Genomic DNA, 18,574 nt, shown 5'->3' with positions numbered 1-18,574 from the left:
ACACAACAACACAAAATCTATGAGATGCAGCAAAAGCAGTTCTGAGAGGGAAGTTGATAGCACTACAGGCCTACAGGCCTACCAATAAAAAATTTCTAACTGACTATCTAACCTCACAACTTAAAGAACTAGAAAGCAAACAAAAGCAAAACCCCAGAGCAAGTAGAAGGAAGGAAATAGTAAAGATCAGAGCAGAAAAAAAAAAATGAAATAGAGATAAAAAAAAGTCAATGAAACAAAGAGCTGGTTTTTTGAAAAGATAAACAAAATTGATAGACCCTTAGCTAGACTCACCAAAAAACAAAGAGAGAGGACCCAAATACATAAAATCAGAAATGAAAGAAGAGAAGTAACAACTGACACCACAGAAATACAAAGGATCATTACAAATATTATGAACAATTATATGACAACAAATTAGACAATCTAAGTGAAATGGACAAATTTCTAGAAAGACACAGTCTCCCAAAACTGGACTGGACAATATAGAAAACGTGAACAGGCCAATAACAACTAAGGAAATTGAAGATGTAATCAAGACTCTCCCAGCAAACAAAAGCACAGGCCCAGACAAATTCATAGGGGAATTTTACCGAACATTCAAAGAACTAACACCCATTCTCCTCAAACTATTTCAAAAAATTCAAGAACGAAGACTTCCGAACTTTTTTTATGAGGCCAGCATAATTCTAATTTTAAAACCAGAAAAAGACACTACAAAGAAAGAAAACTATAGGCCAATATACCTAATAAACATAGATGCCAAAATCCTGAACAAAATACTTGCCAACCGGATCCAGCAATACATCAAAAAAATTATTCACCATGATCATGTGAGATTCATCCCAGGGATGCAAGGCTGGTATAATATTCACAAATCAATAAATGTGATACACCACATAAACAAAATGAAAGATAAAAACCATATGATCATATCAATAGACGCTGAAAAAGCATTTGACAAAATCCAGCACTCATTTCTGATAAAAATGCTCAGCAGTGTGGGAATAGAGGAATCATATCTTGACATAATAAAGGCCATATATGAAAAACGTACAGCCAACATCATACTCAATGGGAAAATCTAAAAGCATTTTCTTTAAGAACAGGAACAAGAGAGGAATGCCCACTTTTACCACTCTTATTTAACAAAGTCTTAGCCACAGTTATTAGACATGTAGAAAAAATTAAAGGAATCAAATTGAAAAGGAGGAAGTAAAACTGTCATTATTTGCAGATGACATGACATCATACATACAAAACACTAAAGACTCTATCAAAAATCTACTAGACTTAATACATGAATTTGGAAAAGCAGCAGGATACAAAACTAACGTCAAGAAATTGACTGCATTCTTATATACCAATGATAAACTCACAGAAAGAGAAACTAAATAAAAAACAATCCCATTTACCATTGGGGCAAAAAAATTAAGATACCTAGGAATAAATGTAACCAAAAAAGTAGAGGACTTATTTGCAGAAAACTACAGGACATTGAAAAAAAAAATAGGCAAAGATATAAAAAAGTAGAAACACATTTCTTGTTCATGGATTGGAAGAATTAACATCATTAAAATGTCCATAGTACCCAAAGCAATCTATAGATTCAATGCATCCCCATCAAAATACCAAGAACATATTTCACAGAATTAGAATAAATACTTCAAAAGTTCATATGGAACCAAAAAAGACCCCCGAATAGCTATAACAATCTTGAAAAAGAAGGACAAAGTAGATAGGATCACAATACCGTATATCAGATATACTACAAAGCTACTGTAATCAAAACAGCCTGGTACCGGCACAGGAACAGGCATAGAGATCAATGAAACAAAAGAGAGAACCCAGAAATTGACCCAAGTGATTATGCTCAATTAATATTTGACAAAGTTGGCAAAAGCATACAATGGAGTCAAGACAGTTTCTTCAATAAATGGTGTTGTGAAAATGGAACAACTACAAACAAAAAAATGAACCTGGACCATCAAGTTACACCATACATGAGAATAAACTCAAAATGGATAAAAAATTTAAATGTGACCCGTGAATCCGTAAAAATCCTAGAAGACAATGCAGGCAACAAAATTTCAGACATCATACACAACAGAATTTTCACTGATACATCACCTAAAGCAACAGAATCAAAGGAAAAAATGAACACATGAGACTACATCAAACTAAAAAGCTTCTGCAAAGCAAAAGAAACAACCATCAAAATGGAAGGAGAACGTACTGTATGGGAGAGCATAATTGCCAATGATACAACAAATAAGGGGTTAATTTCCAAAATATATAGAGTGCCCATACAACTCAAAAAAGGGAAGACAAAGAACCCAATTAAAAAATGGGCAGAGGAACTACATAGACACCTCTCCAAATAGGACATACAAATGGCCAAGAGACATATGAAGAAATGCTCAACATCACTAATCATCAGAGAGATGCAAATTAAAACAATAATGAGGTATCACTTCACACCTGTCAGAATGGCTAATCATCAAATAATAAGTGTTGGCGAGGGTGTGGAGAAAGGGGGACTCTAGTACACTGCTGGTGGGAATGCAGACACTATGGTGCAGACACTATGGAAAACACTATAGTGTTACCTCAAAAAATTAAAAATTGAATTGCCATTTCACCCAGTGATCCCACTTCTAGGAATATACCCTACGAAGCCTGAAACAACAATCAGAAAGAAAATGTATCCCATGTTCATAGCAGCACTATTTACAATAGCTAAGATCTGTAAACAGCCTAAGTGTTCATCAGTAGACGACTGGATAAAAAAGCAGTGGTACAGATACACAGTGGAATACTATGCACTGTAAGAAATATTTCTTATTTTTTGAGATGACATAAAGGGACCTGAAGGATATTATGCTAAGCGAAACAAGCCAAACAGAGAAAGACCAATATCACATGATCTCACTTATTTGTGGAATATAATGAACATAACAATCTGAGGAACAGGGTAAACCCAGAGAAGTGGAGGTAGGGTAAAGACTGACAACCCTCAGAAGACGGGGTGTGGGAGAGAAAAGAGATAAACCACAAAACTTATATGCATGTATGCATAACTGATGTACATGGACAACAAAGCTGGGGACAGGATAGGGAGGATGGGGAGGAGGGTGTCAATGGGGAAAAAATAACAAACAAAAAAATAATAATAATAAAAAATTCTCACTAAAAAAAAAAGGCAAAAGAAATGAAAATACCTGTTTAAATGAGAGTGTGGTGTATGTCACCATTTGGAACCTGCATTGGAGTCGGTGTTAGAATACTAGAAGCATGAGACTTATTGGGAAATGTCAGTTAATATGGTAATCACAGCTCCTTTATTAATCACTTGATAGAAATGAGTTTTAATTTTGAAGGTTTTAGAGACATGGCACAAGTGAGTTATCTTCAGTCATTCCAGCGAGACTAAATTCAAGGTTTACTACATCCTCTCTCCTTTACTCTTAACAACAAACCTCCAATATGGTCTCTTATAACATGAAAAATGATTTCTGGAAACAAAAGTTTTCCAGGGCTAACCTTAATGTCCTAGATGTGGAAGAGAGACTTCTATGTTGGGTGGGCTTGGGTTCTGTGTTATGAATTATGTGTACTATTAAGTTTTTTTTAATTTTATTGATTTTCAGAAAGACAATGGGGCGTGGTGGGGGGCAGACACTGTGCTGTGAGAGACATTGATCGTTTGCCTCCCACATGCCTCCCACCTGGAATCGAACCTGAAACCTCGGTATGTGCCCTGACTGGGAATTGAACCCATCACCTTTTGTTATACAGACACAGCCCCAACCCACTGAGCCACCCAGCCAGGACTGCACTATTAACTTTGACTCTATAAAAGGAGGCACAGCACAGACTTGGCATTAAGCATGTACAACTCCAAAGGCTCTGAAGGACCACACCCATGTCCTTGAGAGAGCTTCTGGTTATAGCTACTGAAGGAACAAAATTTAGACATCAACATCCATCTGTCTGAGACTGAACAGAATATAAAGTTGAGGAGAGTAAAATTTTCTATTAATTTATTTAAATATAGCATTGCAAGGACAAAGAGAATTCTATTTTGCACTTTAATTTCTCTGAGTTTTAACATTTTACGACATTAATTTGTGAGGGGACTTAACCTTTGTGATTTTAATTTTCTTTTGGAAATTCATAATAGGAGGGAGAGCATACTCAAATTTAGATCATCTTTTTGTTGCTGGTATTTTATTGCAGTATCTATTTATTTTGTTCCTGGAGTATGTTGTCTTCAATTTCATTGTAAGGTTTTAGATGAACTATATTGGACTAAGTGAATGTACATTATTTGCAGTGGGAAATAGAATAAGAAATGGCTATTTATGCTTAGTAAAGTGGAGACTTGTAACTGATTTAATTAATGTGCTTTTATCTATTTGCATCCTTTAGTGATTCCAGATAGATAACAGATATATATAGTGGTTGTGACTGGGAACCTGGCATTATGAAGGTGGGGGCAGAATCGTCCAAACATCCTGTCCATGTTCTCCTAAAGGGCAATCAACAGAACTCTGCTTGGCTCAGAGGTTAGAGCAATAGCCTGCGGTCCAGAGAGTGCTGGGTTCGGTTCCCGCTAAGGGCACATACCTCGGTTGCAGTTTGTCCCCAGCCCTGGTTAAGGTTGTGCAGGTGGAAGCCACTCTATGTGTCCCTTTCATGTTGATGTTTCTCTCTCTCTCTCTCTCTCTCTCTCTCTCTCTCTCTCTCTCTCTCTCTCTCTCTCTCCCCCTCCCTCCCTCCCTCCCTCCCTCCCTCCTTCCCTCCCTCCCACTCTATCTGAACAAAAGATGGAAAAATGTCCTCAGGTGAGAATAAAAAACAACAACAACAACAGACCTAAGAAAAACTGTGGCATATTAAGGCAATGATATTAGTGATGATATTCTCTTTCCTAAGGTTTTCTTCCTGTGAAGGGGCCTCAATAACTATGAAACTCTTAGCCTCTGTGTGTCTCAAAGAAGATGCCATGACTATCTGAAGAGTGATTTTTGAAATAATGATTTTGACATAGTCAACTCACTCTTTTTTCATTCTGGAAGTGAAATACTCAGAGAAAAGACATTTCATCTTGTTGAGGATTTTGTTTTTTGTGTCACAAGCTGAATTTAGGCTGACTTCTCTCCCCTCCCCTAGAATCCCACCTCACATCATGCTTTGAAAGGACTAGCCCCTGATAATGCTGTGTATTTCATGACTTGAATAATCTCTGAAAATCTGGGGTTAATTAGCAGGCCCCCTTGGCTATTGACTGACATAAATGTTCCAGTTTACCATTTACCAGCTCTAAAGCTAATATTTTGGCCTCTAATTCTTTACTCTTTGTCTTACTATCAAAATTCTCAGAACCTAGGTGGTGACAAAAAATATAGTATTTATTAGTTCCCTTTAAAAAATACAAACTTTTATAATGCAAGCCATTGTTAAGTCTAGGTTACTAAAAATCATCTATAATTCTCCAATTCCTCCTATATGTAAAGCCAACAGAAAAAGCAACTTTAGCTGCAGGCTGTTTCTTCCAAAACACATGGTAGCTGTGAGCAAAATTCACTCTCATTTAAATCAGTTTATCTCAGAATCTAGGGAATGATGTGATCAGAATTATGCAGACATGGGAAAAAATTAATTCATATTTAAATAGGCACAAATAATTTGGGTTTTAGATACTAAGTTATTCTGATTCTGATACAATTTTTATTCATGTTAAACAAACAAACAAACAAACTAACAGAAAAAAAGACCACTTTCATAAGGGAAGAATTTGTTAGGACTATCAAATGGGGATTTTGTTGTTGTTGTTGTTAAATATGTTACGTGAAATTTTTTTATAGAATTATTTAAAACATAAAGTTTTTTTTGTAATTAAATAATATTCTGGAAGGTCCAAAGATCTCATGTAAAACTTTTTTTTCTTTTTAAGTAATTCAAAGTGGAATATGTGGTAAGAATAAAATCCCCCCCACCCCCCAAAAAAAGGAATAAGATCCCTCCAGGGTTTTTGGAAAGCAAACTGATACCAAAAACATGGAGCCTAGTTTGTAAGTGAGAAGGATAATATGTACCATAGGTATAATGGGAGCACAAGTGGGAAAATAAAAAATACAGAAACCTTGTGTGCCTAAGGAAAGGCACTGACATTTTCAAGTGATATTTGATAATGCCATTTCTGTAAATATGTTTTAAGTACAGAAACCTTTTGCACGAAAAACCTGTAGAAAGTTTTTCTTGGGAAGTCTTTAGAGATAACTAAGAAATCTTTAAAAAATAAAGCCAGTTTTCACTTTATGGAATGGATAACCAGATATTCTAATGTATGCTGAGGAAGAATATCATTTTGATGTTCCAATAACTTCTACGATTTCCCATTTATTTCTTAATCTCCACTGGGACTCAAGTATTTATTTTTAATTTTGAAGATGTAAATCTGATCTTGGTGCTAAATTTTTTTCCAGTAGGACTTTCACATGGTGGAGTCTGTGTACATGGAATAAATCATAGTTTGTACTAATAATCTTATATCTTTTTGCTTGTGTTTGATATGGGATTTTAAAAAAGGAATGGAGATACCCAAGTTCTAAAGTCAAATTGATCTGGTGTTTAGTACCTTTGTAACTAGACCACATTACTTAAACTTTCTGAGTTCAGGTTTTTCATTTACAAAATGGTAGTCATCCTAGATAGATCTTATAGGGTTGTTAAAAATTATATGTGATACTATTAAAAGTATCTCCCATGAAAAGTATGCCAATAAATACTTGATCTTTTTCTCCTTCTCATACTCCTTTATTGAAAAACCAGTGTCTAACTTATCACTAATGTGCAGAGCTCCAGATGACTTTATTCTTATGCTGCCAGTTGCTAAGATCATCAGTCATGCAAACTTGATTATCGTAAGTGGGAAATTTATACTGAATACTTTTTTAAATTGTCTAAATGTATTTGTATAATCCACATGTGCTCTTCCAATTTCCAGGTGGATTTCACATGATAGAGACATTTTTGGAGGTAGCTAATTTACCATTTTTGCTAAAACAATCTAGTGAGCAAACAATACCTGATAAGACTGTAACAAAGCTGCTGTGCAAACATGCCATCTTTAACATTTGGCTTTGCAACAAGAAACATTTTTACTATTATTTTCTGTCTTTGTTTTTTTTTTTTTTTTTAATTTTTTTTTCTTTATTGGTTTTAGTATGAGAGAAAAAGAAAGGGAATGAGAGATGGAAACATCAATGAGAGAGAACATCTACTGGCTGCCTCCTGCATGCCCCCAACTGGGGATTTGGTCCACAACCTGGGCTTGTACCCTAACCAGGAATCAAACTGCTCAACCACTGAGCTACACCAGCTGGGCATTATTTTCTTTCTGTTTAAAAAGCTCTGTGACTATGTTTCCACCAGAGGTTTCAGGATGACCAAAATTCAAATGATAATAATAATAATAATTCTTTACTCTGAGAAGGAAGTGAACTAAAAATCTATGCCTAAAATATATTTGGTTCATTATCAAGTTCTTATGCTTTTGTCTTAAACTTGTAATTCTTTCCTAAGCATTGTATTCTCAAATTTGTGTGAAAAACAGAACTCATAACTCTTCTTTGGGTCTCCAGATCTGCATTTCTTCTTCTCTGATGTGAGGTTTCACAATCCTGGTCATCCTATACTCTTGTACATTTAACTCCTCAAATGTAGTCTTGTACATTTAACTCCTCAAATGTAGTCTTGTACATTTAACTCCTCAAATGTAGTATCTATCTGCCTGCCTTGCTGAGCCGAATATTTTTATTGTGCAAGCAATCCCACACACTATAGAAAGCTTGCAAGCTAGCTTTATCTCACCTACATCTAAATTGCTGTTCATATCCTAAATAAATAATAAACTATTTTCTGTAGTACCAAATAGTATAGTACTACAGGTCATGATTGGAATTCACGTGGTTTACATGTGTGTTTGTGTGTGTGTGTGTGTGTGTGTGTGTGTGTTGTAAAGACTTAGATAATGGAACTAAGGGCACATCCACTGAGTTAGGACAAGTTGTTCTGATCTTAGAAGCCTAAACAAGAATTGAAAATGACCTTGACAAATTAGAGAAGTCATTCATTAAAAACAGTATGAAATTTAATAGCAACAAGTACAAGGTGGTAAAACAACTACGGATGCACACAATAAACACAGTAGTGGCTCTAAGCAATTCTGGGGAAAAACTGGAAACTATAGGGAAGAAGAGCTGGAAATTAATCAGGATTAAACTGTTGTTAATTTTCAAGAGCTGATATGACACTTAGATACACAGTGTTATGAGCTATCATAGGAAAGCAAAAAAGTAATCTTTTGGCTCCATAAAATCTGAGGATTATTCTCTCCTAAAATTTTTCAATAGTGAGAACTTTATTACTGCAATATGTTTATTTGCTCCATAAATATTTATTAAAACCCTAGAGTGTGAAGTGCTACAGACTATAATTCGATATTTCATCCTAATTATCATAGGTAACAAAATAACATCCTTGTCAAGGTATAGGATGTTTCTTGTATCACATCCTATAATTTTATTATATTCTGTAGTGGATTTCTGTTACATTTTGTCTCTCCAGCATCTTCTTCATTGTACAAATTATCCCCTCTCTTTTTGGTGGGGCAGTTTAGTCACACATTTACACCTTTGCTGTTGCTGGCTAGCCAGTTGGAGTGAGATACTGGAGGATGGGCGTGTTATCAAAGAAGCAGTTTCCGAGTCATTCCAGGACTCTACAGGATTGTGAAGAAGCTGTTCTCTTTTCTCTGGACACCTCCATATAATTATGTGGTAAAACTATAAATTTCTTGACTCTTCTTGGCTTCTCTGTGTGGAAAATCAGCTAAAGTTTTAACTAATACAAAGAAAATAAGAGTTCAGAGTTGGATGAAACAAGACACAATCCTAATGATATCACTTAAGCCCTATGGATCAAAGTGGGATGAAGTAACTCCCAAACATGACCTTTTTTCTTTTTTTAATCCTCACCCAAGGATATTTTTACATTTATCTTCAGATATAGTGGAAGGGAGAGAGAGAGAGAAACATCTATGTGAGCGGGACATATTGACTGGTTGCCTCCCACATGACCTGGACCAGGGCCGGGGACCTAACTACAACTGAGGTATGTGCCCTTGACCAGAATCAAACCTGAAACTCTTTGGTCTGAGGGATGAAGCTCTAATTGCTGAGCCAAACTGACCAGGGCCAAACATGGACTTTTAAGTTAAATTAACTATTAGTTGGTTTTGTTTGTTTGTTTTTGCTTAAGCTAATTTTATTTGAATTTATGGCCCTTGCAACCAAAGAGTTTAGACTAATACCTATTCATTCTTGGTGATCTTAATAGAGCCAAAGCATAAGACAATACTCTAGGTAACAAGGTTCTTCCCCCACTCACACCCCCACCACAAGAATGGAGGGTTTTACTATTAATTTTATGAGAAAGAGGCAGATAGATTTATAGCAAAATCAACAAAATACATTAGGCAGGACCTTGGTATATCTGAGAGGTAAATCTTATTATTATAAGTTTTAATGTCTGGAATGTAAACCTAGAATTATAAAAATATCGTGATAGTGATGACAAATGCCAATATAATACTTATCAAATGAAAATATGATAGTTAATTTGATATGCAATCTTGTCTGGGACACAAGGTACCTAGAAATGTGGTTAAATGTAATTTCTGGGATGTCTGAAAAAGGTGTTTCTGGATGAGATTAACATTTTAATCAGGCGACTGAGTAATGAAAATTGCTCCCTGTGAGTAAGAAGTCTCTCTTTCTCTGCCTGACTGTCTTCAAACTGGGCCATTGGCCTACTCTTGCCTTCAGACTCTGACTTTCATTAGAACTTATACCATCATCTCTCCTGGCTCATAGCCCTTTGGACTCAGACTGGAACTTCACCTCAGTTCTCCTGGGTCTCTAGCCCCCTGAATGCACATCTTGGAACTTCTTAAGTTCCATATTGCATGGGCCAATTTCTTATAATAAATCAATATCTATCTACTTGTCTACCCAGCTATACATCCTTCTATTGATTCCATTTCTCAGGAGAACCTAGATTCATACAAATGTCAGTACCAAGGACAGCACTTCCTGTGAAAATGGAATTTTCTACCTGTGTTGTCCAATAGAGTAGTCATCAGTCACATGTGGCTATTGAGCACTTGAAATGTGATTAGTATGACTAAAATTTATAGTTTTAAATTTTATTTTACTTTAAATAAGTTAAACTTAAATAGTCACACAGGGTTAGTGTCTGTCTTTTTAGACAGCATAGCTCTAAAGAACAAGCCACATTTTTTAAAGCCATGCCATTATGGTTATTTTCTTTGTATGTTACTTTCCAGACTCATTTCCTTGTATTCTTCTCTGTCCTTTCAGTAATTGTTTGTTTGATAATTCAAGATGCTTTATTACTCTTATTACTTTTTTATTAAAAAATAAACTAGATGGTCCCTAGAGATGTAGATAAATTTGGTTGCTCAAGCTGTAGAATTAATTATAAGGTAGCTTAATTAAACCTGGATTCACGAGGAATCAAATAATATCATAGAGTTCTTCAGAATTCTGTATCTTAGCTATTGAATTACCAATACAGCTTCTTTTATTTGGTCAATCTAGACAAAAAACAATAAACAAAAACTGGGTTCTCAGTTTATTTATATGTTAGTCTGGCTGTGCTCATTCCATGGAAGTTCTGTAATATTCTTAACAGAAGAGATAATACATATTAGTACAAATAAAAAAAAATAACTCTTAAATCAAGGAAATGCAAGATGACTATAAAACAGTCATGTAAAAGATGGGATAAAAGTTGGTTTCCAGTTGTTCATATTGAAAATAATACAATGATAGCCCAGCTGGTGTGGCTCAGTGGATGGAGCGTTGTCCACGGACTGAGATGTCTCAGTTGATTCCCAGTCAAGGCACACACTTGGGTTGCGAGCTCGATCCCCAGTAGGGGGCATGCAGGAGGCAGCCAATTGATATTCTCGCACATCAGTATTTCTCTATCTAAAAAATCAATAAAATAATATAAAAAATAATACAATGATTAATAAATAATAATACAAGAATAAACTCAGTGTTTTACATACCCAGAACTGTAAACTTACTTTTGTCCCATGCTGTACACTTTAATAAGTGACTATAATTATTTCTATCTATTAATTTCAAACTACTTGCTGTTGGAAAAAAATCAGAAATAGTTAGCAATGATCTACAGTAGTTATATATAGGGAGTAAAATCACAAAACTACTTTTACTGAGTGTCTATTTTATTTATTTCTACATAGTTTGAATTTTACCAACTCGTGTATGTTTTTTAAACAAAAATCTAAGTGGGCTTTTCTTTTTTTATAAGTGCTGAAATTTTAGTTTGGTGGTTCCACTAAAGTATACTAAAAATTACTTATTAAGGACAATTGTGTCTTAGAAAAAATACAAAGAAGAAAGATAAGTGAATATGTATTCATACAAGTTAAACTAGAGGGTGGTCAGCTTTGGATGGATACACCCATTACTTCAGTAAATATATATTGAGTGATTATTATTTTTCAGCCCTTTTCTAATTGCTGAAAACCCAGTGGACAAGCCAACATCCTTGCATTCTTGCAGCTTACATTCTAGTTGGGGAGAAAACCAATACATAAGTAAATAAATAAATTACATAAGTTCAGGTTTATAAAGGACATAAGGAAAAACAAAACAAAACAAGACAGATGTGCAAAGAGTGAATAGAAGGGTAGGGGGTAGAGGGATAGAGTGTCATCAGCAAATGACTCCCTGGGAACACCACATTTGAACAGACCTCTTGCTGAAGTAAGGAAATGACCTATATGATGATAGTGAATAAGAGTATTTCATGTAGAAAAGCTCCATATAGGAAAACCACGTGGAAGGTACCAAATGGACTTAAATGAATGCAGAGTCATTTTCTTGAAAGGGTTTTTTGTGTGTTTTAATAAAGACAATTTTTAATATCACAGCCCAAAGGTTGAGAGTCATCTCCAGGGTGTTTCCATTTATCTTTGGTCATTTGCAAAACTACTGTTTTACACATTAGCTGCTTTTAAATACTAGGATCATAAGGTCCTCTGTGCAGTATCGTGAATGTTTGCTTGTTTGGGGGAAATGGAGGAAAAAGAATGATTGTTCTTGCTGAATTTAAGAAAGTATGTGATGGCCACATAGATTATTTAGATTCAATCATTGTCGAGATAGAATTCATACTACATTACAGCACAAGGTCAGTTTTACTCTATATATTGTGTTTGCATCTTTCCCATTAAAGAATGTATAGAAGCTGGTAATATTGCCAGCTGGTTCATTTATATAAAAATGCAGACATAGTTTATCTTGTGATTGTAAATTTCTGGATTTCTTTTCAACACTTTGATATATTATTATTAATATAATTTAAAAGTCCAGTTATAAGACCTTTGGGGTGTGGTAAAATAATGTCATAATTCTGATTGAGGACATTGAATGTTTCATAAACAGTAACAAAATGCTAAATTAAAATGCATTTCAAAGCAGTTAATATTGCTACATACTATCATGTACAGGGGTGGGCAACTGTAGGTATGCAGTCATGAGTATATGAAATGTGTTATTTATTAATTATTGTATTATTTATTTGTATTATTTTTATAAAAACAACTGTAAACCTACTTTTTCCCACCCCTGTGTATATCATATATGTACATACTATACGCTATGCACTATACCATATGTACTATATACTATACCCAAGGATTCTTTACATCTCTGCAACATAAGCAGCTGACCTCATATTTAAAATGCTGTCGAGCATGGAAAGTGACAATCAATGCTTCCAGTTTTCAATAAGCTAATTTTATTTCACAATGGTCTACATTTTCACCAGACTATGGAATTTCTTTTTCTAAGTCAGTTCACTGCAAGAGTCAATTTATGATGAGTCCATTTAGCACGGATTTTTAGGTTTTTAGTCCTGGGGCTCCATAATGACAGTATATTAAAAGTGTTTAAATATGGTACTTAAATTAGAATTTTAAAAGCAAAATATAAATATTCTAAGACACCATGTGAAATCTCAGGAAATGTATCCATAGTGGCAAAAAGTGGTGACACCTAATAATTTCCCATTCTCGTTTCAAAAGTTTTTGCCACAAGTAAAACTATTTCTGTTATTTTTCAGCTTTACTGAGGAATAATTGACAAATTAAATTTCAAAGTACTTGAAGTATACATTGGGATGATCTGATATATGTCTACATTGTGAAAGGATTCTCTCTCACCTTAATTATCATCCATCATCTTACTACTTTTGACAGATTACTTTGCCCTTGTAGAATAAAAAAAGCATAAACATCACAAATTTGATAAATTCCAATTCTCTCAAACTGGTGTAAAAAAGGCCATCATCTACAAACTGTGTGTAGCCTCTTCTGTAAAATCTATCTTAAAAGAATTATAATATATATATATAAAGTCTGGCAGGAGGAGGAGGATGCTGTCATTCTCTTCTGTTACAGCACAAGCAAAGAGAATAATCATATCAAAATCAGGGGTAAAGTGTATGTTATTTTTACGTAACTTTTAAAACAGTATTAAATGAATGACTTGCATTTTAAAGTATTCACTTCTTAAAATGTGTTTCAAAGCATGAAGCTAAATGTTAAAAAAAAATAGTTTGCCATGAAGGGAAGGTGAATACAAGGCTTATTGATAGAGAAAGTAAAGACAATCTCCTAAATAGGCTTAATATTTTAGACTGTTGCATACTGGGATGTATGAATAGATGCCATCTTTTGGCAATTTATGAAATTCATTGTCTGATGATTCATAAAGAACAGTTATTTTGTAGATTTTCAGAGATGTTGATAATATATATAGACACGAATTGTCCTAAAACTATAAAATGAAGATATTTAAAGATGTTTAATTGCATTCTAAGAAAGGTTTTACATTTTATAAATGAATTTATTTATACAATGACAACTTTGTAACATTTTGACTACAGTCACACTTTAAAATACTAAAAGATCTTACAACCATTGAGCATCTGATATATTTTTTAAAATATGTTTTTATTGATTTTAGAGAGAGAGAGAATGGGTGAAGGAGAGAGGAATAGAAACATTGATCAGCTGCCCCCTGCATGCCCCTACTAGGAATGAAGACTGCAACCTGGGCATGAGCCCTGACCAAGAATCCAACCAATGACCTCTTGGTGTATGGGACGATGCTCAACCAACTGAGCCACACCAGCTAGGCAAATATTTGATGTTTTAAAAAATTAATTGAATAATATCTCCTAAGAACAGACTATTTAGAAAAGATAGTGTAATTTATTTTTTGTACTTGAAGATGACATTATCTATCCAAGTGGCCAGAGCTCAAATTCTGAGTGCCTTTCCTCCATGACTGGATAAGTGCAAACTCACTTCCAGTCCCCTGGGTTTGCAGGCTATAGAGAGCTTTTAATCACATGGAAGTTTGAGTCTCATCACAATGAAACTTGCAACCATTTTTTAAAATACCTAATTAAATTATCAATTTGTTCCATAATTTACAAAAATAGTTACTTTTTTTGTTGTTGTGATGACGAGGAGATTCTTGGGGTTCCTGAAAATAGTAATTTAGCAAAAATCCTCTGGGCTTTTTAGTGTCCTAGCACACCCACTGAACACACACCTGAAGTTGTGTGTTCAGTAAAGCAGTGTTAAAAACTAGTGCTTCTGAAATTTTGTGTACATATAAATCACACTGGAATCTTGTTAAAATGGAAGATCTGATTCTGTAGGTATGGGGTAGGGCATGAGATTGTGCAGTTCTAACAAATTTCCAGGTAAATGGTGATGATGCTTGTCTGAGGACCACATGCTGCAGAGCAAACCTATAGATTATTTCATTGTAGAAATCCTAATTGCTCTGGTAGTTATCACAAGAACAAAAACATGATTTGCTTCTGAGTATTGATCCCAAATGTTGAGAAACTCATGTTCAGTTGGGGTATTTCTTGAATACAAAAATCCTAGAATAATGATTTAAAAAAAAAATCTCTGTAAGACTTTAGAAGCCATCATATGCAGCTTCCTCGTATTATAGTTGAGGTATTTGAGGGTCAGGGAAGTTCAATATATGCCCAAGATCATAGAGTTATCAGCAAGATGAGCAGCAGAACCCAGGACCCCTATTGTTTAAATAAAGAAATCCTAACTTCTTTGGCATTTCCATTTATTATACTCTTCCTGACACAAAGCATAAGCATGAGTCAATAATGATTAGAATTTCACCTTTTTCTGCTCACAATAGTTTAAATGACAGCAGTATCTTTGAACTTACTGACTTTCCTAACAGCTAAAACTCACAGTAGGCAACTTTCTCCTACAATAACAAGAGTGTTCATACATCCTCTTTCTTCTAGAGTCCACTTGCAGTTTTATTATGGACATTTCCTTAATTTTGAGAATCTGGGGAGAAAAGTGGACAGAGCAATGAATAGGTCATTAGTTAAAAGGCAAGGGTTGAATTTGTAAAAGGTTGTGGCAAAATAAGCAACAAATGGGAAAGAGCGAAGGGCATCAATATTGATCTGCCTCTCATCCTTCCTTCTGTCTTCTTTGCTTGCAGGTTTCTATTGTGTAGTCTTTCAAACAAAGCAGACTTTATTTATGGTATGAGTGGTTTAACACTACTGAACTAGTCCATCATCACCTAATTTGGTCCAATTAAAAACTGGTCATAGGGAAAAGGCCTGAGAATTAAGCTAATTTGTAAACATAACTTCTGATTAATTTATGTCTTGCTCATTTATATCTCCTCTTCTAAAGGACACTTTTCAGGGAGCTGATTTATATAGGTATTTTTCTCCCAGATATCAGAGTTCCTCTCTTTGACCACCTTTGGTTGAAAAAAGTATAGATCTGCTCTTTTCTGTCTTCCTTAAGGCTATTGTTAAAACATTTATAGGGGGTTGCCTAAGATTTCCTGCTGTCCTGAATTTGAAAAAAACCCACTAAACAGCTAGAACCACCATTTATAAAGCACTTACACATTACGGGCCCCTATACTAACATGTTTGCATTCTCAACTAATCCTTACAAGTCTGAGTTAAGTACTATTATTATTTCTCTTTTGTAACTGAGGATTCAGATTTAAACGTTCAAGTAAAATCATCAAACAGTATGAAGCAAGAAGAGAAAGTATGGAACCTGAACCAGGGTCTGCCTGATCCCAGTAACGACTGGTACTATCACCCACTAGGCTTTAATGAGATTTATGCCTAGACTAAGTCACAATTCTGGAGAACACCACCAAAATAATTCCCTACAACCCTAACTTTCTCCTTCTCTGCCACACAAGTTCTTGTAGGCAGGTAGGTGTGCCGGTCCCTATACTTAGCGTCTCCCACGCCCTCTGCAATTTTCCCTTTTGCTGCTGGAAGCGTCAGAGAATGGTACTGCAGCTGGTGAGTGGGCAGGTGCATCAACCATCTGCTCTAGTAGTCCAAATGAGCAGAATAACTTCGCACCCAGGACCTGTCCCAAGCACCAAGGATTCCAGAACCTACTGGGGACATGGCTAACCCCGCCCCCTCGCGGTGACGATTGGTTGAACTCTCAAACGCAAGGCAATGATTAATGAACACGGTTGTCTTCTCTGCAAGTTGAGACAAGACATCTCTAAGTAGGTGAGACCCGCCGGGGAGTGTGAATAGGGGCATCAGTTCTTCCTGCCCGAAGGGTCCTTGAGAAGCCTGTTTGTTTTTCCCGGTGCTTGTCTCCACCCAAACCTTTCTCTCATTGGCCAGGACTGGTAGGCGGATGCGTTTCCATTGGCTAGGGGGCGGTGTCTATCTGGCCAGGGTGGGGGCGGGGCCTCCGCCGCGCCGAGCTTGCCCTTGTGTCTAGTGCTCTACTGTAGAGCTGCCGCCGCTGCTGCTGCCGCTGCCGCTGCCGCCTCCGCCGCCGCTGCCGCTGCCGCTGCTGCAAGCGGAGCATCCGGGAGCTGCCGCCGCCGCCGCCGCCGCCGCCGCCACCGCTGCCGCCACTACAGCCACTAGAGCTGCTTCCACCGCTGCCACCTCCCCTCCCAGGACCCCGAGACACCTCGAGCGCGTGCGGCGGCTGCTGCTTGTATGCACCCTCTCTCCCCCCGCCCCTCCCTTCCGTGACCTACCCACTCCTTGCAGCCCTCGTACGCACCTTTTCCAACACCCCAGCATCCCTGCACCACCTGCTCGGGCAACCCGGGCGGGAGCTTGGACTTGCCGTGTGCGCCTAGAGGAAGGTGAGCTTCGACCCCACGTCTGACAGACGGGCTGTCGCGGCTGCACCACCACCAGCAGGAGGAGAAGAAACTATTTCGCCCACCGCAACCCCATTCTGCGGGTGCTTCGCCGCTGCCGCTTCTGCTGCCGCCGATCCGCGTCCTCGGGTTCGAACACCGCAGCAGCGGGGAGCGTGGGTTCGGTTGCCGCCGCGAGGAACACACCAGCGGAGCCCTACACTCTGTTGCCCCGTTCACCAACAAGGATCCCTGGTTCCTTCCCCAACCTTTGAGAGAAGGGACCATGATTTGGAAACGCAGCGCCGTTCTCCGCTTCTACAGCGTCTGCGGGCTCCTGCTACAAGGTAATCCCCGCCCCGCCGCGGGGAGCATCAACTTCACGCCCATTCCCCATCATCCCCACTCCACCCCATATTTCCACTCTCCCCCTCCCAGTCCCCAATCCCCAAAGATGTCCACCCCCTCCCCCTACTCCCCTGTGCAGCAGGGGGCAGTGGCAGTTTGCTCCAGCCCCCCGAATCCCTCTAGCGCTGGCTCAGCCTTCTCTCCAAGCTGTCAGCCCCTTACGCGGCACCTTTAGCCTTTTTGTCCACCTGAGCTTCCTACATCTTTTACTTCATCCCCGGCAACCCTCCCACCCCACGCCTTTTGGCTGGCAACTTGTGCCTGCTCTGAACAGTCCACCCTCCCACCACCCCCACCAGCTACTTCCCACATCACGCTCCAGACCGACCCTCTTCATCTCTTGTCATCTCTTTAACCTCCCCCTTTTCGAATCGCCTTTCTCTTTCCCTTTTTTCCCCACCATCATCATATCCTGTGTCTTTAAAAAGTGAGTGAGAGTCTGGGAGCGAGCTGCCGAGACGGCGAGAACAGCAGCAGCGGCAGCGCCGTGTGCATTGCAATAACATCCCCGGGGGGAAGGGGGGTAGACTTGTCATTCACCTAGGAAGAGAGAGGAGACTGTGTCTGGGGTTGAAAGAAAGAAAGAATGAAAAGAAAAAGAAGAAAGAAGGAAAAGAGAAAGAGTGGGGGGCGGGGGAGAAAAAGAATGAAGGAATAAACCAAGAAATAAAAATAAAATAAAAAATTAAAAGAGGGCGAGAGGAAGGGAAAAAAATTAAAAGACCCAAAGCCACTTGATCAACAAACCGAGTTTTTATTATTCAGTCCGTATAGTTTTCTTTTTTTCAGCAATGAGATATATGCACCCCTAGCAGTTACTTTCT

The sequence above is a fragment of the Molossus molossus genome, unplaced genomic scaffold, assembly GCF_014108415.1.
Source record: "Molossus molossus isolate mMolMol1 unplaced genomic scaffold, mMolMol1.p scaffold_m16_p_5, whole genome shotgun sequence".
Classification (NCBI taxonomy): domain Eukaryota; kingdom Metazoa; phylum Chordata; class Mammalia; order Chiroptera; family Molossidae; genus Molossus; species Molossus molossus.
Note: the sequence above shows the minus strand (reverse complement) of the source record.